Source organism: Panthera tigris, chromosome B2 (genome assembly GCF_018350195.1).
Source record: "Panthera tigris isolate Pti1 chromosome B2, P.tigris_Pti1_mat1.1, whole genome shotgun sequence".
NCBI lineage: Eukaryota > Metazoa > Chordata > Mammalia > Carnivora > Felidae > Panthera > Panthera tigris.
In genome coordinates, this window is record NC_056664.1 from 100,025,284 (window position 1) to 100,052,802 (window position 27,519).

A 27,519-nucleotide genomic window follows, 5' to 3' on the forward strand; every position below is an offset into this window, starting at 1 on the left:
CTTCAGAGCAGTTCTTTGTGGGGGTGCAACAAACACTGTGCCGGGGACAGCTCTTCACTGGGCAGAACTGTCTTAGGCACCGTAGGACATTTGCCAACCACCCGACCCCCACATCACCACGTGCCAACACTGCCTCCAGTCTTTGAGAGGGGGACAACAAAGAGTCCCAAATGCCTCCTGCCTCAGTCATGGGCTAAATTTTCTGAGTCGCAGATTTTATCTGGGGATAATACCTGTTCTACCACCTAAGAAGGGATTTGGGAGGACCAAATATGCCACAGCTCCTTATAAACCTAAATTATCTATACAAACGATACCACAATACCCACTGGCACAGACAGCCTTACCAGTCAGAGGCAGGTCTACAGAGTGGGTCCTAATACCTGTATCCCACATGGGATCTATTGCACAGGGTGAGCTGTCCAGTCACGTACTAGAATATGCAACAGCTACTTATTCTGAGAATGTTTCCCCTCCTTGAGTGGGAGATTCTGGTTTTAAGCATTGCCGCAGACCAACCCCACACTGCAGTGTAAATTTTAGAGGGAGGGCTGTTGGCGGATTTATGCACCACTGGAGCAGACAAGAAGGATGGCGGTCTCATAGTAGCTTCAAAGAATCTGGCTTAGGATGGCACCCAAACTAATCTGGAACGAGGACACTTCTCTTAGTGAGCAAGAAACAGCTTCCAGGGTCAAGAGAACAAGGCAACAGAATATGGTGCTCTACCCTCCCATGCACAGCAGAGCAAGGAGCAGCATGCACTGGTCTGACCTTCAAAATGCCTGATCTGTTCTTTGCATCTTTCAGCCATGCTTATGGGAGGGAATCTTAGAGACTGGGCAGGGCTTTATATCAGAGTGCACAAGAGTCACTTGGAGAGTGACACGAAGAATGCACCTGCCACAGGGGTTCAGATTCTGTCCATCGAGAGTGGGCCCAGGCACCTGTACTCGTAAATAGTCTCTCTGGGTGATTCAGATGCAGGCCACAGACTGCATCTGTGGAAAACAGGGACACCTCTCCAGAGATTTCTACAGTTAGGAGGCTTTGCCTTCAACTCTCCCCCATGGAGCCTTCTGGCTCTCATTTTATTGCCTTCATGACTTAGAATTTAGGTAAAAGTGCTTCTCTGCCCTCAGATGTGGCTATTTTGGGGGGTTAAAAAACTGTTCTTCCTCTACCTCTGTTCCTCCTCCCCACCCACCTACCATACACATTGTGTAAAGGAAAAGCTGATTTTATTTTGTTGATCTAATCTCTCCTTTATCATTCACTTTCAAATGAGGACTAGGAAACATTGACTGGGCAGAAAGTTCCTTTAAGGAAGGCCAAAGGCCTCAGGTATTAATAGGGAAGTGAAGGAGGTCACCAAAGGCAGAGTTGGGAAAGGGCACAAGTCCTTTTTTTTAATATACTTTTTTTTTTCAGAAAGAGAGAGAGTGAGAGAAGAGTGGGGGAGAGGGGCAGAGGGAGAAAGAGAGAGAACTCAAGCAAGCTCCACGGTCAGCACAGAGCCTGACATGGGGCGGCCCTGGGATCCTGACCTAAGCCCAAATCAAGAGTCGGGCGCTCAACGGACTGAGCCACCCAGGTGCCCCAAGGCACAAGTCTTGAAGAGCAAAGTGCAAGTGGATACCGACTCCAGCTCATTAGCTGTGGTAAAGGGCACTGAAGTGGCCTCCAAAAATTACCCAGGGGTTGGAGAGGCAGTGTTTGGCAAATAAGAAGCTATACATGTGTAGCTTTTCCATAGTTTCTTACATTAAAATATTTAGCACTGACATGGTTTTAGTCTCACCTGACACTGCTTACTATTCAGCTTTGGTACATTCCTCCAAATTCTATTCATCTTAAAAAACAGCAGGCTGATGAAAATGCAAAATCTCTGGGCTTGGCCATCTGAAATGAGATCTTTTACCCTTGTCTTCTCCAACGTTCCAGAATGCATTTTTTGCAAAGGGAAAGATTATCAGAAAAGGAAAAATGCAGAGTAGTAAAGTCGAAAGAATATTATACTGAAGGTTTTGGTGAGAAAATATTTATGTCCACCAGCACAAGCCACACCCTTTCTGGGAAGATATTACTAGCCTTGAAGCTGGGTTAGTAGATCCCAAAATATACCTCACAAAAAGCACAGTTACCCTCCCAAAATAAGCCCTATAATTAAAGTCTTTTCAAGTGGATTGTCCTATATCACAACTTGACATACGTTGCTTTAATCTCCCTGCTTTAGCAAGTGTAGCCATCTTGGGCTACAAAAGCTCTCAATAACTTACACTTAAACCAGACTGTGGTGTCACTAGGAAATTGATGCAAATAAACAGCCCTGTGTACCAAAATACCCAATCTCAATCATCTGTAATGAGATCTCTCTCCTCCCTAAGCACATTTTCATCACACCAGAATCGCTGCCCTTGATTTAAAAGGAAGGACTAGCCCAGATTGAAATACCATTACATCTCAAAGGCTATCTAGAGACAGGCACTTGTGAAGAAGCTGGGGCCGAAATTAAAATATGAGACAACCTCTTTTGTGTGAATGTGAGGATCATGTTGTGTGAGTCTCATTTTCAGTTTACAGTCATCAGTATAAGCCTTCAGATGCCCATCTGTCTTGCTGAAGTCACGTCTTGCTTGGAGTCAGGGGCAATGTAAGAGAGAGTCTCTTATGAGACCTTTCAGCCCTATGATTCTCTGACCAAACCTCTTCACGTTTTCTGGTTCTATACTGACCTATAACTAAATGCCAAAATATTAAAGATTTTATACCTTCAAAATAATAAGTACTTCGGGTATTAAATTTTAAAAATTCCTTCTATATCAGGTTTCTCAGTCTCAGCAGTTTTGACACCTTGGGCCTGATCATTCCGCATGAGGGGATTGCTGTCCTGTGCACTACAGGATAGTTAGTAGTGAGCAGAATCCATGGCCTCCACCCACGCGATGCCCATAGCACACAACTCCCCACCCCCTGCTGCGACAACCAAAAATGTCTTCAGACATTGACTAGTGTCCTTTGGGAGAACAAAATTAATCCGGGTTGAGAACCACTGCTCTCTGTTTATATATTTACATATCTCCCCCTGGTATGGCTGGGTGGGCGGGGGTGGGGGGGGAGGGTGGTGGGGAGTCTAGATTTTTCAAGGCACTCACAAGTTTTAATTTTAAGAATTTCAAACTTCCTATGACTCATAATGAAGAGTCAGGACATGTGATACAGTGCTACCTTGAAAGATTTATAAAGAACACTACTGCTGTCTTAAACAAAGGGTGGTGAGGCTTGCCCTCATTTCAGTGAAGCCACGTAAGAAGATGGATTTGCCGTCACCCTATCTCTTGGATGGCTCTCCTCCCTACTTTTAAGAGTTCCATTCTTTGAAGACTACCGTTAACAAATCTTTCATGTTCCATTACCAGGCACTCAGTAGTGACTGCAAAAGAAGAACACTGGGGTTGGGGTCTCCCGACATCGTCTATAGATGCAATGGCCCATGGTACCAATGGCCCACGGTACCGCTGGTGGACCAACCACCTCAGGGGCAGGGTTCCCAGCGCTGGGCCACGTATCCAGGAGGGGTGTGGTAAAGCAGATGCTTCCTCAAGGAGAGGCAGGGTGGGAGGGAGAGGGAAATAATATCAGGAGACAAACAGTACAAGAATGGAACATGGTAAGTTCAGCCCAGAGAGGGGAAGATGAATGATGGAGAGTGTCTCCAAATACCGGAAGGGCTGGTGTGTGACAGAGTGGAAAGACAGGTCTCTACTTAGAAAGTGACTAAGAGCATAGGCGGCTCAATAATATTTATCACAGGCCTTCCATTGTGCCAGGCACTGTCTGGGCGCTGAGACCAGAGGAAGGAAAAAGACCAAGGTCCTGCTTCATGGAGCACATGTCATAACTCAGTGTAAAGACTAGAATGCTTTCCTTCCCTCCCTGCTTCCCTTCTTTCTTTTTAACAATTTGAGCTAAACACCCAGGTATTTGCTCATTTTTTTTTTCCCATTGTAAAACTATGGTTTAATTAACATAGAGCAAAATTCAACCTTTTATTGTAGAGTTCTATGAATTTGCAGGAAATATACAGTTGTATCAATATCACCACAGATGGGGGCACCTGGGTGGCTCAGTCGGCTGAGCATCTGATGTCCGCTCAGGTCACGATCTCGCGGTTTGTGAGTTCAAGCCCCATATTGGGATCGCTGCTGTCAGCACAGAGCCTGCTTCAGATCCTCTGTCCTTCTCTCTCTGCCCCTCCCCTGCTTGCCTTCTCTCTCAAAAAATTAAACAAACAAACAAAAAATATTGCCACAGATCAAGATCCAGAACAACTTCATTACTCTCTAAAATTTTCCTGTTTCCCTTAACTTTTTTTTTTTAATTGGCGCAAGCTACTCTTCACGTAGCAAGCTCCCTACCCCTGAGAGAATCTGGACTGCCCTTTGTCACGGGTTCTGTAGAAGAGATTTGATTTTGGCTCGAGGGAGAATGGGCTGGACACCCCTGAAGCTGTGTCCATCTCTCCAATTCTATGAAACAAAGGGGTCCACTTAGGGACACCTAATCTTTTTTTTTTTTTTTTTTTTTTTATTTTTTAATATATGAAATTTACTGTCAAATTGGTTTCCATACAACACCCAGTGCTCATCCCAAAAGGTGCCCTCCTCAATACCCATCACCCACCCTGCCCTCCCTCCCACCCTGCCCTCCCTCCCACCCCCCATCAACCCTCAGTTTGTTCTCAGTTTTTAACAGTCTCTAATGCTTTGGCTCTCTCCCACTCTAACCTCTTTTTTTTTTTTTTTTCCTTCCCCTCCCCCATGGGTTTCTGTTATGTTTCTCAGGATCCACATAAGAGTGAAACCATATGGTATCTGTCTTTCTCTGTATGGCTTATTTCACTTAGCATCACACTCTCCAGTTCCACCCATGTTGCTACAAAAGGCCATATTTCATTTTTTCTCATTGCCACGTAGTATTCCATTGTGTATATAAACCACAATTTCTTTATCCATTCATCAGTTGATGGACATTTAGGCTCTTTCCATAATTTGGCTATTGTTGAGAGTGCCGCTATAAACATTGGGGTACAGGTGCCCCTATGCATCAGTACTCCTGTATCCCTTGGATAAATTCCTAGCAGTGCTATTGCTGGGTCATAGGGTAGGTCTATTTTTAATTTTCTGAGGAACCTCCACACTGCTTTCCAGAGCGGCTGCACCAATTTGCATTCCCACCAACAGTGCAAGAGGGTTCCTGTTTCTCCACATCCTCTCCAGCATCTATAGTCTCCTGATTTCTTCATTTTGGCCACTCTGACTGGCGTGAGGTGGTATCTGAGTGTGGTTTTGATTTGTATTTCCCTGATAAGGAGCAACGTTGAGCATCTTTTCATGTGCCTGTTGGCCATCCGGATGTCTTCTTTAGAGAAGTGTCTATTCATGTTTTCTGCCCATTTCTTCACTGGGTTATTTGTTTTTCTGGTGTGGAGTTTGATGAGCTCTTTATAGATTTTGGATACTAGCCCTTTGTCCGATGTGTCATTTGCAAATATCTTTTCCCATTCCGTTGGTTGCCTTTTAGTTTTGTTGGTTGTTTCCTTTGCTGTGCAGAAGCTTTTTATCTTCATAAGGTCCCAGTAATTCACTTTTGCTTTTAATTCCCTTGCCTTTGGGGATGTAGGGACACCTAATCTTAAACACCAGCTCATCTGCAGTGACACAGTTGATTCCTTCCAACCACAGGAAAAGTCCCATCCCAATGCCGAATTCTTGTAGTTAAAGCTCAAAAATTTAGTCTGATAACTGGATCTCCAGGAGGAGTACATAATAAGCACAGACAAAAAAGTAAATAAATAAAAATAAAGCTTTGGAAATGAATGCCTAAATACGGTACCCGAGACCCAAACCACGGGGACCATCTACTCCCGACCCGTCTTTTCCTTCTCATTATTTTGGTTCATAGTAACATTGACTCCAAAACTGAATGGAACTCAAACGAACTCCAAACTCTAACTGCACTTGGCTCCAAAGGTAACAGGAAGGTAAGTTAAATTAGTCAAGCACATCTAAGAATGGGTAGGCAGAGGTGGAGAAGACAGCAAATATCTTGGGGTTCCCACAAGGTGTTACAGAGTCGACTCTGGAGGACGGACCGTGGTGACCAGCTGTGACATCTCTTGTGACAGCAAATGTGGTGTGACCAACCCATCCCCAGTGGCCCTCCTGCTGGGAGATATGTACACCTTTTGGTGGTCTGACTTCAGTGGCAAATGTCTAGTTTCCAAACGACGCCGTCCTGTTATCAAGAATAACTGCATTATTGAACACCTACTATGCCCCAGCACTACCTAGCTCATTTTATTCTCATGACAACCTTATGACGGAGGTAACATTACAAGCCTCATTTTACAGATGAGGAAACTGAGGCTCAGGGAGGGTATGTAACAACCAGTTAGTGTAGAACTTAAACTTCAACCCGGGTCTCCTGATCTCGAAGACTGTTCTTTTCACTACTGCTAGCAAGGTCTTCTGGGTGGTTGCTGAATTTAATGTTCTTGGCCTCTCCGGCCACTGTCATGCTGGGACTGGCTCCCAGACGTGCTGAGTTCTTGCTTCCCTTCAACTTTCCATTTCCCAAGCAGCTAACTGACTATTTCTTGTTTCAACAGATAGGCCATAAGGATCTCTCTGCAGCGGAGAATCTTTGTTGCTGTTGTTATTCTATTGGTCTGCAGTTTATTACTCTTATAGTCCATGTTAGACTATACTCATATAGTCTAGGTTACCTAGACAACAAGCTCAACTGTCAAGGGTATTCTTTATCCTGTATTCAGAAACTTTCCTAAATCTAGATTTCTTATTAAATCTGAGAAAACTCCATATTTCTAATATTACTTAATAACATATCAGTAACAACAAGAAAAAAGTCATACTGTTAGAAAGTACCAACTGAATGTTACATCTAATGATAAAATCCCATTTTGTCTAAATTTAGTGCAGATGTAAAAGATGCACAAAACAAGGCATTGGCTTCCCTTTTGGGCACCATTTTACAACAAAAGATATTAGAAGTAAATGCAGCAACACTTACCAAAATTTCCCCCGACTATCACAAACTTCATACACACCACATGTCTTCTAATACAGCTGCTGGACCAGTCCTGAAAGACAAACCACAACAAAAGGAAAAATGCATCGCTAAACAGAAGTAATTTACCCTTCTGGAAACCACAACATCTTCCTTGTTTGGGGCACTCATCAATGTACCAAACTCTTACTGCCAGATTCCTTTTTGTTTTTCACAGGAAGATGAAACCAATTTACAAATTAACTCAGCACCCACTAATAACAAATAAATTAAAATCGGGACAGTGAAATAAACCAGAAACTGTGCTCATACTTTGTTTGAATTTTTAGCCCTTACTTAAAATAATTGAAGACAGGGGCGCCTGGGTGGCTCAGTCGGTTAGGCGTCTGACTTCGGCTCAGGTCATGATCCTCATGGTTTATGGGTTTGAGCCCCGCGTCAGGCTCTGTGCTGACAGCTCAGAGCCTGGAGCCTGCTTTGGATTCTGCGTCTCCTTCCTTCCCTGCCCCTCCCCCACTCATGCTCTGTCTCTCAAAATAAACAAATAAATAAAAATTAAAAAATGTAAAAAATAAAATAAAATAATTGAAGACTAAAGAACTATGCAAAAAGACCTAAAATTGAAGTCATAAAAAATTTCTCCCTCAAACCAATTCCTCTTCCCTGTTTCTTTTAATAATATACTCTCTTCTCCCCTGCTGGCTGAGAGACCCTCACCTTTCTTTTCTAGACTTCATTTTCTTATCTGTAAAATAGGGATTATTGTATTGACCTCCCAGGGTGGTTATGGAGATTAAATGATATGAATTTAGTGACATAAATGTCACAGAAAGGCTTAAAACAGCAGCTGGCATGCAGTAAACACTCAGAGCATTCGAGGAGCTATGATCTTTCTCCTAGTCACCCAGGCCTGAAAGCAAACACCGCCTTCCTCACCTCCACTGGACACCGTGGTACTGGCCTTCCTTTCTCATCCTTCGGGCGTGCGGGACTCACCGCCTTCCCTCTCTCTTATCATCACACTGGTTGGCATCACACCTTGCAGAAACTCAATTCCTGGCCCCCAGTTTCTTCCCTTCAAATCCCACTCTCACGGCTCTGCAAGGCATCCTTCCTAAACTGAACTTAAAGCCTTGTGGAAACACCTTCTACCGCTTCCCATGACCTTCAAATTTCTCTGTGAAATTACATTAGCCTGGGACTCCAACTTCCCTCTGCTTTGTCTCCACATCTTCCATCGGAAGATGCAGTCACCAGTCCTGCCTGAGCCTGTGGATCTGCTGGTTTCTTCCGTGAGTGTCTCTGCCCCACAAATGCTGGTAAGGGGCCTAGCCATTTTCTGAGGCAGGGGATCTTTATTCCTTTTGTGCCACTGCAGCCTAGAGACATGTTTCTCAGAATGTTTTTATTTATTTTTATTTTTAAAGTGTATTTTTGAGAGAGAATGCACATGTGAGTGGGAGAAGGGGAGAGAGGGGGAGAGAAGGGGAGGGAGAGAGAGGAGAGAGGAGAGAGGAGAGAGGAGAGAGGAGAGAGGAGAGAGGAGAGAGGAGAGAGGAGAGAGGAGAGAGAGGGAGAGAGAATCCCAAGCAAGCTCCATGCTGTTAGTGTGGAGCCAGACATGGGGCTTGAACCCACAAACCATCAGATCATGAGCTGAGCTAAAAGCAAGAGTCTGATGCTTAACTGACTGAGCCACCCAGTGCTCCTCAGAATAATGTTTTTAAATGCTTGAAATTAATACATGCAATGAACAGGATTCAAAAGAGGTATACTGATATGCAGTTATCAAAATACATAACAAAACGGATTTTTTTTATATTTAAATAAGGTCCAGCAAAAGTCTAATAATTACTGTGATCTGAAGTACTATTGGGCATAAGTGGTATTTTAGAATATCTGTAACTATAAAGTAATATGAAAACACCCATAATTTCTATTGGTGACAAATAGCTAGTGCTACTTTCATAATAGAAGGAAATTTTAGATTTCTTTCTTTTTTTTTAATGTTTATTTATTTTTGAGAGGGAGAGAGAGACAGAGTGTGAGCAGGGGAGGGGAAGAGAGAGAGGGAGACACAGAATCCGAAGCAGGCTCCAGGTTCTGAGCCATCAGCACAGAGCCCAATGCGGGGCTCGAATCCACGAACTATGAGACCACGACCTGAGCCAAAGTTGGATGCTTAACTAGCCACCCAGGTGCCCCGGAAATGTTAGATTTTGATTAATGGTTAGTAAAAATAAATTTTTTTCCACCATCCAATTTCACAGACCCCTGAACTCCATCCATGGACCCCCAGGTCATGAGCCCCTGCTCTTAGGCCTGGCCTACCTACTTCTCCTCTTCGTGAGCTCTTTCTAACTTGATTTGCCCAATGTGCTGTTATCTTACCCCTGTTTTTCTGTTTTCAAAAATTATGTTTTATTTGATATAGATACTTGAAATACACTTCTGTATCCTACTTTTTAAGTTGTAAAGAAAGGCCCTCTTTTTTTATTCCTCGCATGGCAAATAATGCCCTGCCTCATAGCACACACAGGAGGGAAGGCACACAGCCAGCACTGTTTGAATGAGTGAGCTCAAGGGCTTGCTTCCTGCCCCACACGGACTCAGCTGATAGGACTATTACGTCACCTCTCTCTGGCAGCTTGTGAGCTCCTAAATATGTAGACAGGACACCTAAACACTCCATATTCAAAGTATAAACTACTGAAATGAGGCAACAAAATGTTCTCTTCTTTTACTTCCCTTTAGAGAGGATGCTCAGATCTCCCAAGAACAGGCTGGACATCACACCATCCTGTCACACAGGGGGCTCTTGTGTGACATAAGCACAATCCCTTCCTTCGTGGAGCACCAAGTCTAGAGCTTTCCCCAGCTAGTGTAGATGGGATTCTCTCAATCTTACAGGGCTTTTGCAAAGACAAGAAATATCCAGTGATTTCCTAAGTATGGATACCTTGGTGACCTATAAAGACAAGGCCAGTTAAGGTTGCTCTGGCTTCTCACTGGTCTCAAGGATATGAGCCCATGGTCCCAGTAGATGGAGGGGTGAAATGTCACCTTCCCTAAGTGACGTTGTCCTTGTATATGAGGCCAAAGATAGCAACTCAACAAAGAGACCGCTTCAGGAAGGTTTACTCCATACCTGGCTGCGTACTTCACTCTGAGCCCCCGGGTCTGTGATGAATCTGCCTCAGGATAGACCAGTCCTTTGGTCTTACCAGCTTTGTCCCTAAACAGCTGCAGCTCACTATAGTCAGAAAAGCATGTGACTCTTGACCTTGGGGTTGCGTGTTTGAGCCCCACATTGGGTGTAGTCTTGAACTTAATAAATAAATAAACTTAACAACAACAGAATAGCTCTTCCTTTTCAAATGACAAAAGTATAATGATTTCCTCCACTCATAAGGCCACTGTGACCATTTGCTTTGGAATAAATTCACCACTGGCAGCATCTTCCATGCTCGCCATTATATCAAGTGACACTTAGGACAGTGAGGGTATACTCTCTCTCCCCCCAGAGAACTACAAAAGATGAGATACCTATTCAAAACAAAGGCTGGCCTTGGCATACTCTTTTTAAACTTAAGGACGTTTATATCCAGCTCACTTGAATTTGTTCTTCTTGAGACACACTAGGTATATGGTATTAAATAAAAACAGCTTAATGATAATGAACAGGAGCATGACTGTTTAATCTTTTGTTTCAAGAATTATGACATATACATCCTCGTAAATAAATAGTAAGATATTTACAGGCATTCCCACACAACACACTGCACTGCATGTACTTTTTGTTTCTAATACATATCATAGACTATGTGCGGCTCCTGATTAAAGGTAAGATCTCATTACCACTGGGAACAAGTATCTCTAACATGGTTCTCATCTGCATGGGTCATCCTTTCTCCCTTCTTCCTAACAGATCCCCCATATTCCTTCAGCCACAGTGCCTCAGGGGCAGGCGACAACACTCCCAGCTGGAGGGCGGGGACTTGATGGGTCTAAGGCTTTGCAGTGTGCCAACCAGCAACATCGGCATCACCTGGGAGCTTCTGAGAAATATCAACTCTGAGGTCCCATCCCAAACCTACTGAGTCAGAATCTATGTTACAAGATCCCCAGGTGATCTGTGTGTCCACAAGGTTTCAGATGCACTGATCTAAGGGGAACGCATTCCTCTTGCCAATGACTGGTTCAAGACTAGGCATGCGACCCAATGCAGGCCAACAAGATGTGAAGAATGGTTTCCTGGGAGCTTCTTCTCATTCTGAGATAAATTCCTCCTTTCTGAATGTTCCATGGGATGTGACGCCTAGGGCTTCTGTAGCTACCTTGCTCAGTCTAATGATAAAGCTGGCCCAGAGAGGAAGGTAAAGACAAAAAACCCCAGAGAAGCAAAGTTGGGGTGACTGCATTAGGTCAACCCTGAAGTCTGTGGACCCAATGGAATCCAGTAAATTTCATATTGTTCAGGCCTCCTTGAGTTGGGTTTTCAATGACCAGTAGCTGGAAAGCATCTTGACCACTCAGTGCCCAATAAAGCATTATACAAGGAACAGAACACAGAGGCACTGGGCTCAGCCACATGCTGAAGAGTCCAGACAAGTTGGTGCATCGAGAGGCCACAGCAACAGTTTAGAGACTTGTTTTGTTTGGGGAAGTGACCCAGGAGTATTTCTGGTTCTGACAACCTTTGTTCACTTTGCACATTTCCAAGAGCTTTCTAAATCAGCCAGTTTAAATGATCAACCAGAGGAAGTGCTGAACACTTTCCAAATTATTTTAGCCAGAGTGGTCAACAGTTGCTTTCCCCAGAAGCCACATGGATGTCATTTCCTGTAAAGACAATGGGAGACTAATTGCTCAGCCTCAGACTCCAGTAGGGAAGACAACCTGTGACATGTAATTACTGGCAGGGTAAATAAGGAAAAGCTGGAGGATCTCAGAATCTGCTTTTGGATCCACTCCAATAACTTGGGGGAAAGTAAAAAAGAGCCAGCTGGTCTAGAAAAAGATTTGAGGGGCCAGGAGCTTAGGCAGTTGCTCTTAGCATTTTTACATACCACTGGTACTTATTTAAGACCTTTCTGAGGAAACCAAGTAGATCTGCTCTTATATAAAACCATATACAGCTTTGGTGTAATTTTGCTTCATGTACAGGAGTGATGTGGTCAAGGAGAATTGGGTGTCTAAACGGACATGATCTCTTCTGTGTTATAGCTTCTTAGCCCCAACAGAATATTTTGAGGGATGGGTTTGTCATGTTGGCTTGATGAAAGATGTGCTTTCTTTCCTTCTTTTTTTTTTAAGTTTATTTATTGTGAGAGAAAGAAAGAGAGAGAGAGAGCATGAGCAGAGGAGGGGCAGACAGAGAGGGAGACAGAGGGAATCCCAAGTAGGCTCCAGAACTGTCAGCGCGGAGCCGGACGTGGGGCTCAAACTCACGACTGTGAGATCATGACCTGAGCCGAAATCAAGAGTTGGATGCTTAACTGACTGAGCCACCCAGGCAACCCCAAGAACGTGCTTTCTATCATGGAGTGAATATTAGTTGATTTTCCACAGAATTTTCTGTATGTTCTATCACCTCAGATCTCTTTTTCTCCCCCAAAGCTTTTTGCCTTCTCTTCCCTGGTATTTCATATACTTCCATAGTTCCAACCATTACCCCTTGTCACGTGTTTTAAACTATATCCCTAGATCTATCACCCATGCTACCTCCTAAATATAATGTACCTTAAAGGTGGGGACCTCGTTTTGGTCACTGCTAGTGTATCAATGCTTAGCACGGTGGCTGGCGTTGAGTGTTATATGTTTGTTGAATGAGTGAGTGAAAGTCTTCACTCAGAGTCTTAGGATGACTCACAGAAGTTCTTGCTATGACCTCCTAACTGGCCTGACTTTGGTGTCTCCTTTTCCCACTCTATGGACACACATGAAAGCTCTGAATTACAGCTCTGATCATGTCAGTTTCAGAATGCCCCAGCTGGGAATGACTTATTAACTGTATTTTCCAGGTAAGAAACTGGTCCCAGTGAGACCAGGAGACTTGCCTTAGGTCTTACGAATAGTAGGTGGCAGAGGCAGGATTAGAACTCAGGATGCTAACCAGTGGTTCTTGCCACCATGCTACTGACTGGTTTGAAATCTTCAGTGATCTTTCAGTAGAACCTAGTACAGGGCTAGGTATGTAGAAGTCACATAATAAATATTTGTTAACTGACTGGATAAATGAGTGTCTCCCTTTTGCGTATACCAATGGGTTTCAGTTTTTCTTAAAGTGGAATACTCTTTAAAGAAAGACGATTCTCAGGGAGCCGGGGTGGCTCAGTCGGTTAAGGCTCCGACTTCGGCTCAGGTCATGATCTCACAGCTCGTGGGTTTGAGCCCCGCATCGGGCTCTGTGCTGACAGTTCAGAGCCTGGAGCCTGCTTCGGACTCTGTGTCTCCCTCTCTCTCTTCCCCTCCCCTGCTCACACTCTGTCTCTCTCTCCCTCTCAAAAATAAATAAACATTAAAAAAAAAAAAAAAAAAAGAAAAGAAAGAAAGAAAGACGATTCTCCAGTATACAACATGGAGAAGAGGGGAGCTGCTCTGGACCTTTGCCCCTGCAGTGCCTCTGAGCCACCTCCTAAGAACCTCAGGGCTTGGTGGCACTGCAAAAAAACAAAACGAAACGAAACAAAACAAAACAAAACAAAACAAAACAAAACAAAACAAAACACGGATGACTTACACAAACTCTTAAAGCCACCATTACTCCAAACCCACCTCAACCTTATCTTCCATTTCTTCTTCCTCCTTCACGTCCAGTCTTACCAAAGCACTTGCTGTTCCCAGCATCTGCCCTTTCCCCAGGCCTTCCTGTGCCGTTTCTTCCCTCTTATGTGTTCTTACTTCCACTTGCAAGAATGGAGCACCAACCTGCCTCAGGCCCAACTCTAATATAAATCCCTCCCTGAAGTTCCTGCCCAATTTCCTCCACTAGAATCAATCTCACTCTATTTGTGCCTCTCCTATAGAACTTACCATATCATCTACTGCAAGGGAAAGAGACAGCTCCTTGAGGGCAGGAACCTACTCTAAATTTATCTTCGAACCACTGGCACCTTGCTTGGCCCAATGCCTTGCACAGAAGAGGCACTTCTAGTCATTTTGTTGCATTCAAAGGGCTTTATCCTTTTTAGTTCACCTCTGTGACCAATTATATAAATTCTCCAATGGGGATTCCAAGTCTTCCTCTAGACAATAGAGGCTGATGATAAGCCAGCACACACTTGTGGAGACCCCTTACTAAGAAACAACTGTATGAGTCTTTGCTGAGTCTTATTGTCAAAAGCAAAGAATGTGGGGGCAGGGAGAGTGACTTCCCCTCCCCTCCATAGCTCTCCTGTGGCTGTGGCTGCCCTGCACAGCGTGAGGTACAAGCTGGGCAGCCTGTGCACAAAGATAACAATAGATTTCAAATACAGTCCTGACTCCTTCCATGCTACAATATTCTCTGCGAGTCTAAAGTCAATTGTCTGAAAAATTAAAGCGTTCCAAATGGCGGGATAATGCATTAAACAAGCCAGTGCACAAAGCCCAATCACAAGGGAGGAGGACGGGAACCAGAAAACACAGGGTTCCCTAGGAAACCAAACCCACTTTATGACTACTGTGGCCTTCGCTCCTCTTGGGGGAGGAGGAGGGGTGCTCTGAGAAGGCACCACTGACCCATCTGCTTCCTTTGCCTGCAGGGCTCTATTTCTTCTGGCTTTACTCCAATGAGTTGGGGAGACTCAACTGAGGCTCGGTTGTTGCTTGTTTGATTATTTGCTGGAGGGGGAGTAAAGAGCAGAAGAAAAGAGGAGGAAGACAGACAGAAAAAGAGATGAGCACAGAAGGCACTTGGCCAGCAGAAAGAAATTACTGACCACAGAATAAGAGGGCAGGAAGGCAGAACTACGAAAGGCTGGCTCAGGGAATCAGAGGCTGCCTGTGAGCAGGGCACCACCAAACCAGCAAAGAGTTTACCCTCAGCTGCCCAAGAGGCCAGCTCTGAAGTCAGACTAGAAAGGTATATATTCGGGCTTAACGGCACAAATGGTTGGACTGAGTCAAGCAAAGGGATAGCTGGAGGGCTGGGGTGGGGCTTTTAGGGCTCCCCTTTGCCCCCTGTAATCTCCATCAGCCCCAAGCAAGCATAGTAATAATATGATTCATAATAATAATAATAATGAATTATTAAGTTTAAACTTTTAGGCTGAAGATGGGGAAGAAATAAATGCCATTGGAATAACTAATTAGTTGACTTTCAGAAGGAAAAAGATTCTGTTATTCTCTAAGACTCATGGAATGAAGTTTATATTTATAATAATCATGTCTTTTCTTTAACGAGTTAAAGAATGAGCAATGAGTTTCTTTCAGGTGATCACATTACTTAGATGTCAGGTAAAAAGAGAAACTGTTTTGTAGTATACTTGAACTATTTCTGCCTTGACCTTATAAATGAAGCTGTTTCTAGGGATCTGCTGTCCAGAGTCTGAACAACTTATGATGCAGGTACAGCTGCTGGACAGGTCCCTGAGCTCTGCCTGATTACTACTCCTGAGACCTTCCAAACAGATACTGTGCAGTGGCTCCTGGGAAGGTCCGTGAAATGCACACAGTATCACAATACTGCCAAGATCAAGATTAATAATGATGTGCGGAGAGCCCTTGGAGTGTAGGCTGACTACAATATTATAATCCCAGAATCTTAAGGATGAATGAAATGTTGAAGAATATCTAGTCCAGTAGTTTTAGTGCTATGTTTTTAGTACAAGAACCTTCTGAATTCATACACGTGCACACATTTTCAAGGTTGATACCGAATGCCAATATATTAGATGAAAGTAGAACAGAACAGTCTTGGTTCAAGGGTAAAAGGACTCAAAATGCTACCACCTGGGCCATCCTTCTGGCCCACTTGGCACTTCCATGGAACCCTAATGTTCTAAGAACACCGAAAATCACATATCTAGTCCCCAACTCCCATCCAGCCTCTTGTCTCCGTCTCTTCTAGCCCGAGCACAGGTTTGCCATGCGGCAACATGGGTAAGGAAACACCTCTACCTTTTCTCTACCAAGGACTTATTTTACCCACACCCAGGACCCCACATTATGAGGATTTCACCTCTCATAAAAACCTGCATTTTTGAAGCAGTAGCTAATTTATTTGCCTAGGTCATATTTGGAGTCAGTGACACCTCAACCTAAACCTTAGCCCTGCTATGCTTGGTAAATTCGGGAAAATTCCCGGATAGTGTGAAGTGAAAGTAGAAACCCAGCAGATGCTTGTCTTCTCTTCCTCTACTTCTTATTTATTCAAAACAAATCTCCATCCAAAAAAAAAAAAAATCAAATAACTAGGAATAAATCCAACACAAAACACAGAAAACTTAAAGACCTAAATAATAGAGGGTTATGCATGTAAATGAACTGGAAGTCTCACTGTTTTTAAGATGTCAGTACCCCCCCCCCGACTGAATCTTCAATGCATTTCAATTAAAAAAAAGAAAAAAAAAAAGATAGGTTTTTTTTTTTCCCCAGGTGGAAATTGACAAGTTGATTCAAAAACATATACGGAAGTGCAAAGAGCCACAAGCCAAGATAATGTTGAAGAAGAACAACAAGGTTGGAAAACTTACTCTATCAGTTTCAAAATTCATTATAAAATAATAGTAATTAAGACAGTGTGGCATTTGTTTAGGATAAATAGGCCAATAGCAGAAAAAATAAGGTCCCAAAATAGACCTATACAAAGAGTCATCTAAATTATGACAAAGATGATGCTGAAGTTCAATAAGTGGTGTTGGGTTCACTGGGTATTGTGGGTTGTGCCTCAGAAAGATACAATGAAGTCCTAACCCCCTCAGTACTTCAGAAGGTGACCTTACTTGGAAATAGGATCTCTGTAGATATAATTCATTGAAATGAGGTCAGAGTGGATTAGGGTGGGTCCTAAATCCAATGTGACCGGTGTCCCTATAAGAAGGAAATTTAGACAAAGGGTGACATGAGGGGAACAGGGCCATGTGGGAATGGAGGCAGAGATCAGATCAATGCAGCTGCAAGCCAAGGAGTGCCAAGGAGCTAAGATGGATTCTTTGCTAGAGCCTTCAGAGGGAGCACGGCCCTACCCACCCCTTGATTTTTAACTTCTAGCCTCCGGAACTTCTGAAACAATAATTTTTGTTGTTTGCTCCAGCACCGAGTGTGGAGCCTGATGTGGGGTGCGATCCTGTGACTCTGGGATCATGACCTGAGCTGAAATCAAGAGTTGGATGCTCAACTGACTGTACCATCTAGATGTTCTGGAAAAAATTCTGTTTTTTAAAAAGTTTTATTTACTTTGAGATAGAGAGGGTGGCGGAAGGCAGAGAGAGGGGTAGAATCTCAAGCTGCTGACAGTGCAGTGCCTGCTGTGGGGCTCAAACTCATGAAACTGTGAGATCAAGACCTGTGCCGAAATTAAGAGTCAGGCACTTAACTGACTGAGCCACCCAGGTGCCCCTGAAAAGAATTATTCTTAACCTCTACTTTATACCATGCAAAAATGAACTCCACACGGATGGTAGAACCAAATGTGAAAGGTAAAATAATACTTTAAGAAGAAAACAGAATAGCTTCACACTTTGCAAGAAGTAAAGATTTTTAAAGAACAGAACACAAGAAAATGCTAACCATAAAGGAAAAATATGATAATTTGGACTATATTAAAATTAAGTATGACTTTGTCAAATGACATCAGAATCAAAAGGCATGCACACAGTGGAAGTTAACTGCGATGTTAAATCCAGCAAAGAACTCCTGTAAATCCATAAGGAAAAGGTAGACAACCTAATAAAGAAACAGGCAAATACTTGAGAAGAAATTTCACAAAAAAGGACATCCCAATGGCCATTAAACAGATTAAAAGCTGCTCTGGTCATCAAAGAAGAGTAAAATCACAATGCATTGTCTAAAACAACAAAAACATTTGTGAGGATATGGAATAAATGGAACTGTCATACATACTGATGAGAGTGTAAATTGCTAAAAACACTGGAAAACTCGCAGTATCTGAAAGCTGAACACACTCATATCCAACTCAAGGTCTCTCCATCAAGGAATCTATCCTACACAAATGTTACACATGCTCACCCATTGACATGTAGAAGAGTGTTCTTAGCAGTATTCTTTGTAATAGCCCTGCACTGGAAACAACATAAAAGCCCATGTATAATAGAAGAAGGGTTAAATAAATTTTGGTATAGTTATACAATATTATACAGCAATGAGAATGAACAGACTCGTAACAACATGGAGAAATCTTCCAAATACAATGTTAAGGGGGACACAAGATTACATAGCACAATTTTATTTACACAAAGTTCAAAATAAACAAAATCAATGTTGTTAGAAATAATGCTATCAGTTACGTTTGGAGTGGGCGTGGCTAGGGACTGGGAAGGGGTGTAAGGGGCTTTAGGTATTTGGGGGACACTCTTTCTCCATCTGGCTGCTGTTTTCACAGCAATGTTCACTTCATGAAAAGTCAGTTATCGGTGCACTTAATTTCTGTACTTTTCTGTGTGAGTGTTATACATCAATTAAAAAAAAAATCTTGGTGGTTAATGCAGTGAAACCAGAAACAAAACAAGGCTCTTATAAGTACTGAAAGAAGACAGCACAGCAATCTAATTTAAGCAAGATAATTTAAAAATTTGCTCTGCTAAAAGCTTCAAAAATGCCATTTCATTAAATTGTGTTTTTTATTCACTTAAGAGGACTCTCATGCCAAAGCTCTTGTATTGTCATATGTCGGGACTGAATGAAGCAAACAGTTTCCAAAATAAAATAATACAAATCATTTTAATTTTATCTGATTTCTTAAAGCAAAAATTTAGATATTAAGACCAATTTTTTCATGTCAATTAAAAAAACAATTTTCTGCGTCCTGGTTCTGGTTTACCATCTGAAGAATCCCTAAACGAGAAAGTCTTGGGGATAAAGGTGTTTTCTTTCTGTGGCACTCAGTATTTCCCTTCCAGAGTCACCACGTGAGATTAGCTCATTCCTGCCAATGGAAGCCACAGCAGTTGTGTCTGCCTTCGCAACCTGGTTGTGGATAAATGTATAATTTCCCCCTGACCGTCTAAAATACTGAAAATAACTCCCCGGACACCACTCCAGCCTTTGCCAATTTCCATGGCTCTTCAGATTCCCACTGTGCAATGTCCATGGTCATCAGGTAGAGTCTTGACCTACCTCAGAGCAGCAGCATTATACGGTTGGAGAGAGAATTCTGTCGCCTAGTCCTAGGGGCAGCTCACCCCCCATCTTCTGCTAGGCCCTCTCCCCCTTCTGGTCAGTGCCTGGTGAGAGGAGAGCTCATCGTCATCCGACACACACTCTGTACAACTGCTCTAGCTACCACTGAAATAAATCCCTTGGAGCAAAAAAACCGTATGGTCAGACTTTTGGCTTTCTCCTCCAGTAGGGAGATTTATTTGGGCACTTACATGGCATCCTGAGGCTGTAGGCAGTCCCCACAGGAAGTGAAAGATGGCCACACCCACCATGGCCTACATGTTGAGTGGGGAAAGAAACCTCATGAGAAGACTCTGGAGGATGTGGGGCTCCTATGAAGGAAGGAAACCTCACTCACTCTCACCCTGAGAGGAAAGCATGGGGACCAGGGGCCTGGAGCTGTTATCCTCCAACCATCTTGAAGAAACCTGGGCCTTTCTCTGGCCACTACATTTCCCTCAATAGCAACTTCACAAAGGAGACTCCTTTTTAGATTCAAGCTCTGTTGTTTTTGTGCAGACTTTCTGTGCTTATTCTATTCCTAATTTTGCTGCCTGACAATGATTTTGTGGGCACTTTAAGAATGTTTCCACATCCCCAGATAGAGATCCCTCTGGTTAAAAAAAACCAGACAAACAAAACCCTTGCTTTTTAGATATATATCTTTTATCATGAGTAACCACAGAGATTTTTCAGCACTTACATGGACTGAAGAAAATCATCCAGGCCAAATTCCTTGAGAGCCTCTTAGCTAAATGACTTGGCTTTATCAGCCAGGGAAGGGATAGGCAAACTATATCCTGTGGGCCACATCTGGCCCGCTGCCCACTTTTACACAACCCATGAACTAAGAATGGTTTTTACATTTTTAAGTTCTTAGGGAAAAAATGAAAAGAATATTTCATGACATGTGAAAATTATAAGAAATTCAAATTTCAGTGCTTATAAATGGAGTTGTATTGGAACACAGCCATACCCACTAGTGTACCTATTGTGTCTGGCTGCTGTCATGATACAACAGAGTTGTCTGACAAAGACTATATGGCCCACAAGGCCAAAACGACTTACCATTTGGCTATTTACAGAGATTTGCCAAGCCCTAAGCTCAGGTAACTGTTATGTATTTGTGGAAGGCTGTTCCCTCTGATCTCACTCTCTGTTTTGAGCTTCTGAAGCTGTCTCTGGAATCAGTCAAATGCAAGTCCTAATGCTGGTGCCAATTTCACACTAACCTATGAAACCCGCACAACCCACTAGAGCAGGGCCTTTTTCAACCTGCGGTCTGGTAATCAGTATAAGGGGCTGCAAAAACCTACTCGGTTTGGTTGTACCTAGCATTTCTTTGATAAAATAAAAGAAAAATATCGAGGGCACTGTTAGGGACTGAATTATTTCCCCCTTGCCATTTCATGTGTAGAAGTTCTAACCCGCAACACCTCAGAATGTGACTGTGTTTAGAGACAGGGCCTTTAAAGAGGCAATTAAGGTAAAATGAGGTCTCAGGGTGGGCTCTAATCCAATATGACCAGTGTCCTTATAAGAGGAGATTAAGACATGCACAGAAGAGTGGCCATGTGAGGGACAAAGGGCAAAGATGGCCACCTGCAAGCCAAGGAGAGAGGGAATCAAGCTTGCCAACACCTTGATCTTGGACTTCCAGGCTGTGAGAAACATTTTTGTTGTTTGAGCCACTCAGTCTGTGTGGCAGCCTAGGCCACCCAATATAGGGGTCATACATAGTATTATTTGGTGAGAAAAAGTTTTTTTCAATCACATATGCATGTGATACAGCTGTGATGTAAAAATGTAGTACATTCTGTGTGTTAGGTCAAAAATAAATTGACAAGCACTACACTGGAGAGACATATACATGCTTGGTACAAAATCACAGAGGGATGCTCTAACTGAGCCAAGACAAAAAAGGGGGAAGAGCCCTTACTGGGCACATGACAGGCACTCTGTGTACATTATTTCATTTCATTCTCACAGTGGCCCTCTGCATGGCTTAAGCTGTATGTCTCCAGTTGACCAACTTAAGTGCAGGGAAGTTAAGTGACTTACACAACCAGGCCTGACTCCAAAGTTTATGGTGTATTACTCCTCATCATGAATCAGTTTGTACTTCCATGTCCCTGAGAACAGGTTGCCGTGTGACGACATTAAGGGATCAAAAGGAAGGGAAAACATTTGTAAATAATCATAGCTGGCACTTACCAAACACTTCCTATGTGCCAGGTACTGTGCCGTGCTTTACATAAATGACCCCACTTCATCCTTATTAACCACCCACAGAGTAGGTTCTGTTAATCCGCGCTTTTCAGCTAAGGAAGTGTGGAAAAAATTAATTAACTTGCCCAAGGTTACAAAGCTGGTAAATTGCAGACCCAGGATTTGAACTCCCATTGATCTGACATTTAAGCTAGAACTCTTGCCCACCCCAACCTCTCCTTTGGCCCGACCATACTTATTGTCAACCTAATATATGTTTGCCGATAATCTCTGCTTGAAGAAAAAAGATGCATACTTCCTGTTCATATGTCCAATAAATGCCAACTGAACACATATCACCTGCCAGGCCCTGTTCTGAGGGGTAGGGATACAATAATGAACAAAACAGAATTCTTGCCATCATGGTGAACATTTGGATAAAACTTTAAAAATACAACCACAGCACAGTGACTGAAATCACCCCATGTGCAGGGTCACGAGGAGTTGAGATTCAGGTGTGTTAAAGGTGTAGGCCAATGAAACTGAAGAAATGGTAGAAAACAAAGGAAGGTGGGTATGGTTTACTACATAGAAATTTCTGGTAATTGTATTCAATATCTCTTGTGTCCACCAGGTTTACTTATCATGTAAGTATGCTTACTCAGGCATGCTGAGTCTCCAAGCCGACTGGAAATGTTTCAATGGCAGGGGCTATGTCATATTTTAAAATGTCCCCTTTAGTGCTTGACATAGTGCACAGCAGTTTGAATTTATTTACTTGTTTTTAAGTTGTTTTCTTTTTTTAATTTTTTTTTAATGTTTATTTATTCTTGAGAGAGACAGAGACAGAATGTGAGGGGGTTAGGGGCAGAGAGAGAGAGGGAGACACAGAATCGGAAGCAGGCTCCAGGCTCCGAGCTGTCAGCACAGAGCCCGATGCGGGGCTCGAACTCATGAGCCGTGAGATCATGACCTGAGCCAAATTCAGATGCTCAACCAACTGAGCCACCCAGGCACCCCTTTAAGTTGTCTTCAAGAGAGATGTACACAGGTTACTCAGGGACTTTCAAGGCGGATGTAATGACAACGTTCAGACAGTCCGTGGGTAGTCCCAGTGCAGGCTAGATACTGTCACGTGGTATTAAGCATGTGAGCAAAGAATTAAATATCGAACTGGAAGAAAGTAAGCTAAACCAAATGAGATACCAGTACAATGGTCAAGAAATTAGACTGAAAGCCTGGTCACGAAAATGTGAGAGAAAATTATGCTGAGTGAAAGGAAACCAGAGCACGGAGTGTGAAGGATGTAAATATATTAGCGGCAAATATTTTTCTTATGGTTTGTCTTTAATTTTATTTAGGATTTTACATACACAACAACTTTATGTTTTTAAGTCTGTTGATTTTTTTCATTATGAAATAATCAAGGAGGTAAGCAAATATTCAGATGCTGGAACATTCAATACATGCTATTTGTAATATCAAATGTGAGGAAATTTAATTCCATAGAAATAGGATGGTGAATGTTTAAGTAAATTATGTCTATATGTACAATGTAAAACTCTATAGTTGTTATTTAATGAGAAAATGATCACCATTTAATATTAAGTAAATTCAGGATCAAAACCATGTAAATGTACGTATGATGCACATCCTTGAAACAAAAGAGGGAAAAAATACCGGCTTAACATTGCTTTCTCAATACAGTGTGATTAAGAGATGTTTTAACTTTCTTCTTTACAGCTCACCCAATTTTCTACACTGAGTTCAATTTTAAAGTCAGGAAAAAAGAACCATTAGAAATAAGCTTAAGTCAAAGAGAAAGTTTGCATATAGTATCTTCATTTGCACATCTCTGACTTGCTGATGGTCTTGGCCACCGGAGGCTTTTGGCCACAGTGGCACAGATGGCAAATTCTGGTAATGTTATTAAAAAAGAAAAAGAAAAAGAAAAAGAAAAAGAAAAAGAAAGAAAGAAAGAAAGAAAGAAAGAAAGAAAGAAAGAAAGAAAGAAAGAAAGAAATATTTTTTACTTACCTGCAAAGAGGTTTCAAAACAGATTTGGCAGTGGCCAGGGTAGTCACAAGGATGTGATGATGAATTATAATGAATTACTTGGCTCTGACAATACTTTCATTCAACAAGCATTTATTGAGTGCCTGTCATGCTCTAAGCACCCTGTTAGGTACTGGAAGGTCAAGTTGAGTCTCTGGGAACAAGTGACCCATCGGGCTGACACTGAGCCTACACACCCCGACTCTAGCAAGATCCAGCAGCAGGCAGGGCTGGGCAGTAATTGTGCAGGCCTGCCCTCAATCCTCCCACCTCTTCTGGGCCGGGATCTGTGGCCTTGAGAAGGGCTGGCCTGGCCTCCCCAGCGCCAGCCGCCTCATTTGTAAAACAAGGATAATCCTGACCCAGTTCCCAGTGCTGTGGTGAAGAATAAATAAAAAGCATTCTGGGCTTGTTTCTCTCTATTCAGTGCCAGATGGGTTCTACCTGTTAATAGCCAGCATTGCTTCCTTCCTTTGGAAACTGTGTATTTATTCTTTTTTTTTTTTTTAAGGGGGGTTAGAAATGAGGTTCTGTGATTAAAGGGATATTCTGTATTTTTCTTCCTCCGAATATCTTAGATTAACAATTACAGATATGAAAACTTGTTTCTCCACCTCAGACCAAAGCAGAGGAAACTCAAAAAGTTCTTACAAGGTTCGATGACATTCCAAGGACAGAACTAGGTGAGATACTGCTGGTCTTTAGGGAAATAATACAATTATTGCCAGCACTTCAAAACCTCATAAAATTAACTTTTAAAAGAGCAACATTTAGGCTAACCAAGTGTTCGTCTATGTGTTATAAAATTTAACAGAAATTTCTAAGAAAGACTAAAGGGTACTGAACTGGTGCCCAAATCAGACATAAATATGAAAATACTTCTCCTCTCCCATCCAAACTGAACTCATTTTCCAAACATTGAGAATGTCCATCTAACTAATGCCCTATTACAGGCAGAAGAAGAGGTAGGGAAGGAGCAGAGAAGACAGAGGGTGAAACACACAGACCTAAAAATGGGGCACGCTGGAAGGCTCTCCTTTTTGGCTTTTAAGACGAACAAATAAGCACTGTACAAATACATTCAGCGAGAGAGAAAGCACAGTTCTAACTAGTGTGTGAATTTCACGTGAAAGGTTAAGGCTATTTTCAGTTGTTTCTACAACGTCTTCCGATTCTTTGTGTTTCTTCTACCATAGTAAGGACTGGTAAACGGAGGGTTTCAACAGCTTTAGAAATATCTGGACCAAATCCTACCACTTCTCAACTGTTCATTTCAGTGATGTTAGCTGTCGATAACCACACAGGTAGGGCAGGGCACAAATAGCTCAGATGAAGCAAGAAACCTCTATTCTCTCTCCCCTTCCCACTGCTCTGGCACCTTGTCCAGTGTTGTTATGCTGAGTCCCAAAGGCTCCAGCGGTTCCCCCGATGGAGGGGAGCATGCAGGAGCGGCAGCCAGAGGTTATATCTTCAACGCAGATACTGCCTACGTCAGACAACGCTTGCAACGTCTAGCCTGGGTGGGGCAAGGCTGTACAACTGGCAACTGTCATTTATTCCAAAGGACTTGAGCGTGCTATGATGACATGTTCAGTAATTGCTCTATTTCTTAAAAAGAAGTTGTAACAATCATATTTAAAATGCTTGTTGATGCCCTGTGGGTATGAGTCACTTTGTAAAGCAGGATCAAAATGGATCCTCTGTTACGGGCTCCTGCTGGTTCTTTGATTCTAAACAGTTTTATAAATGTTAATGGGAGTAACGCACACATCAATGAGAGAATAAATTCCTTGGGTTTGGTGGGGCTTCAGTTAACGATTTATAATAAGCAATGTAAAATGCTTTCTAATTTTCTTCCAAGTAATGACACACTACCCCAGAAGAGCTGAAAATAAGGCCCAGGTTTCACCACAGGGTGGAGAAGACCGGCAGTGGGTGGCAGGTGGCAGAGAGAAGGCTCTCCGGCTGGTTGGAGGCATGCTGGAGGCTCTGCAGAAGTCCAGGGCGCAGCGCGTGGGAGCGGAGCAGTAGGGACAGACACGACTCACCCAAGGGATGATGGGCATGATGGAGGAAGAGAAAACTCATAAGAAGCGAGCCTGACACAGAAGGAATTTACTATAATCTAAAATGGGAACGACTGCAACCGTGCTTCTTAAATCTGTCACGGGATCATTCTTTTTTTTTTTTTTTTTTTCAGAGCATAAGTTAATACTATTCATTGACTTCCAAAAATACCCACCAAGATGGAAATGGGAATTTAAGTTCCAGGGATGATGCAGCAGGATTCCTAATGAATAGGTTGGTTTGCAGTGACACAGAGCTCTGCCTTGAATTTCTGGAAACCTAGCTTCGGATTGAACCCTCTCTTGCCCAGGCCTGCAGGCCTCTTCTCACACCTTCTCATGGGAAACCAAATGCCGATGACTGGTACCCTGTGAGGATGGGGTGGGATGCCATGAGGGCTAAGGCAGAGTCAAGTATAAATTGCAAATGCCTAAATTCCATCTTTTCGGAAGAGAACAGATTACAATTTTAATCCAAGAATGTCTTCAGTGTTTTCAGAGTTTGCTGTTCCATACTTAAATCACCTTACACCTCCTTACATTTCATCCTAATGCTTCACTGATACCAACACCGCTGCCAACAAATAAGACACCACAGCATCAAAGACCAGACACACAGTGACAGATGCCAAGGGGCATCTGCTCTTAGCCCCAGCAAGTCTGGTGTTAACATCCAGGCTCTGGCAGCAACAGGGCAGCACCTTGCTCGTTTAGCTCAGCGGTCGCCTTGGTAGTTTTGGGAGCACTTTGGATTTAAAGGGTTTTGCATCTAAGCATTCCATTGTAAACCACTTCCGCCATAACCGAGGCAGGGGTCCACACATTGTGTGCATGATATGCAGGGTTACACAGCCTTTCAAGGGAGCTCCCCATTTTTCCTGTTAACAGCTGCCTGTATGGAATACAGGAAAACAATTCAGAAATGCTTATCATGTGTAGTTTAACTGAATATTTATACGGAGAGAAACTTGATGGCTAGGGAAATGAATACCAAAATCCAACAGCACTTTCATACCAGCCACTTAGACGTATCTGGGAATGGCCTCATTCACGCTCCAAATTATCAGAACACTGAGGGGGTCTCTTCCAGTGGTCCAGATCATACTAGAAGAACATGAACCCGTTACAAAAATTGCAAGTGAAGAGAACAAAGTATCAGATACCAAGTTAGCCTTCCAGACATTACGCGCATGCCAAGTTAACTTACCAATGCAATGCTTAACCAGTGACTATCTGCCAAAATCAATGCAGAGTGGGTTTTGAAGAAACTGGGTAAAACTCCTAGATTTCTCAACCACACATGTTTTTCTTGGCTAAGAAGCTGTAAAATTTTGGAGAAGATGACCAGAATCCAGCTGAAGTTGCTCTAAGTAAGGAAAATGACAACTAAGGAGCCTAGCTGTTTACCCACTTTTCTCCAGAAAAAAGCCCCATCCGCTTTGAGAACTGTTTTCCGGATCCACCATCTGCCTCAAAAAGGCAAGTTCCCACTGACCTTCGGAGGCCACTGGGAGTTCCAAGGACACACTCCCGTTTCATCCTCTGAGCACTGTTCTGGGTTAATTCACAGTTTTTCAGATTTTCTAAATCAGGTAACTTTCAGGGGTACACGTTAATTTGGCTGTTTCAAAAGTATTCATTCAATCACTTTAAATATTTGGGTTTCATTAAAAAAATTCCTTTTCCAAATGATGCTGCTTTTGTGCCTTGACTCTGGACGTGAGGTTTCTTTCACCCTGTGGATCATTTTTTGAAGTCAACAAGTAACATTAATAAATGT

General features: G+C 42.8%; 1 protein-coding gene across 14 annotated transcripts in view; it reads right to left on the reverse strand.

Annotated features, from left to right (window-relative positions):
* The window catches only part of FYN (FYN proto-oncogene, Src family tyrosine kinase), a 214,454-nt gene that overhangs the window by 112,471 nt on the left and 74,464 nt on the right, over positions 1-27,519 (reverse strand). For 13 of the 14 annotated variants that reach the window (XM_042987006.1, XM_042987010.1, XM_042987016.1 and 10 more), the window contains one exon: positions 7,093-7,162. The gene's annotated coding sequence lies outside the window, so the exon portion shown is untranslated. Of the gene's footprint in view, positions 1-7,092; positions 7,163-23,655; positions 24,404-27,519 lie in introns of those variants that run through there. The other variant, XM_015536027.2, reaches the window with a different exon arrangement.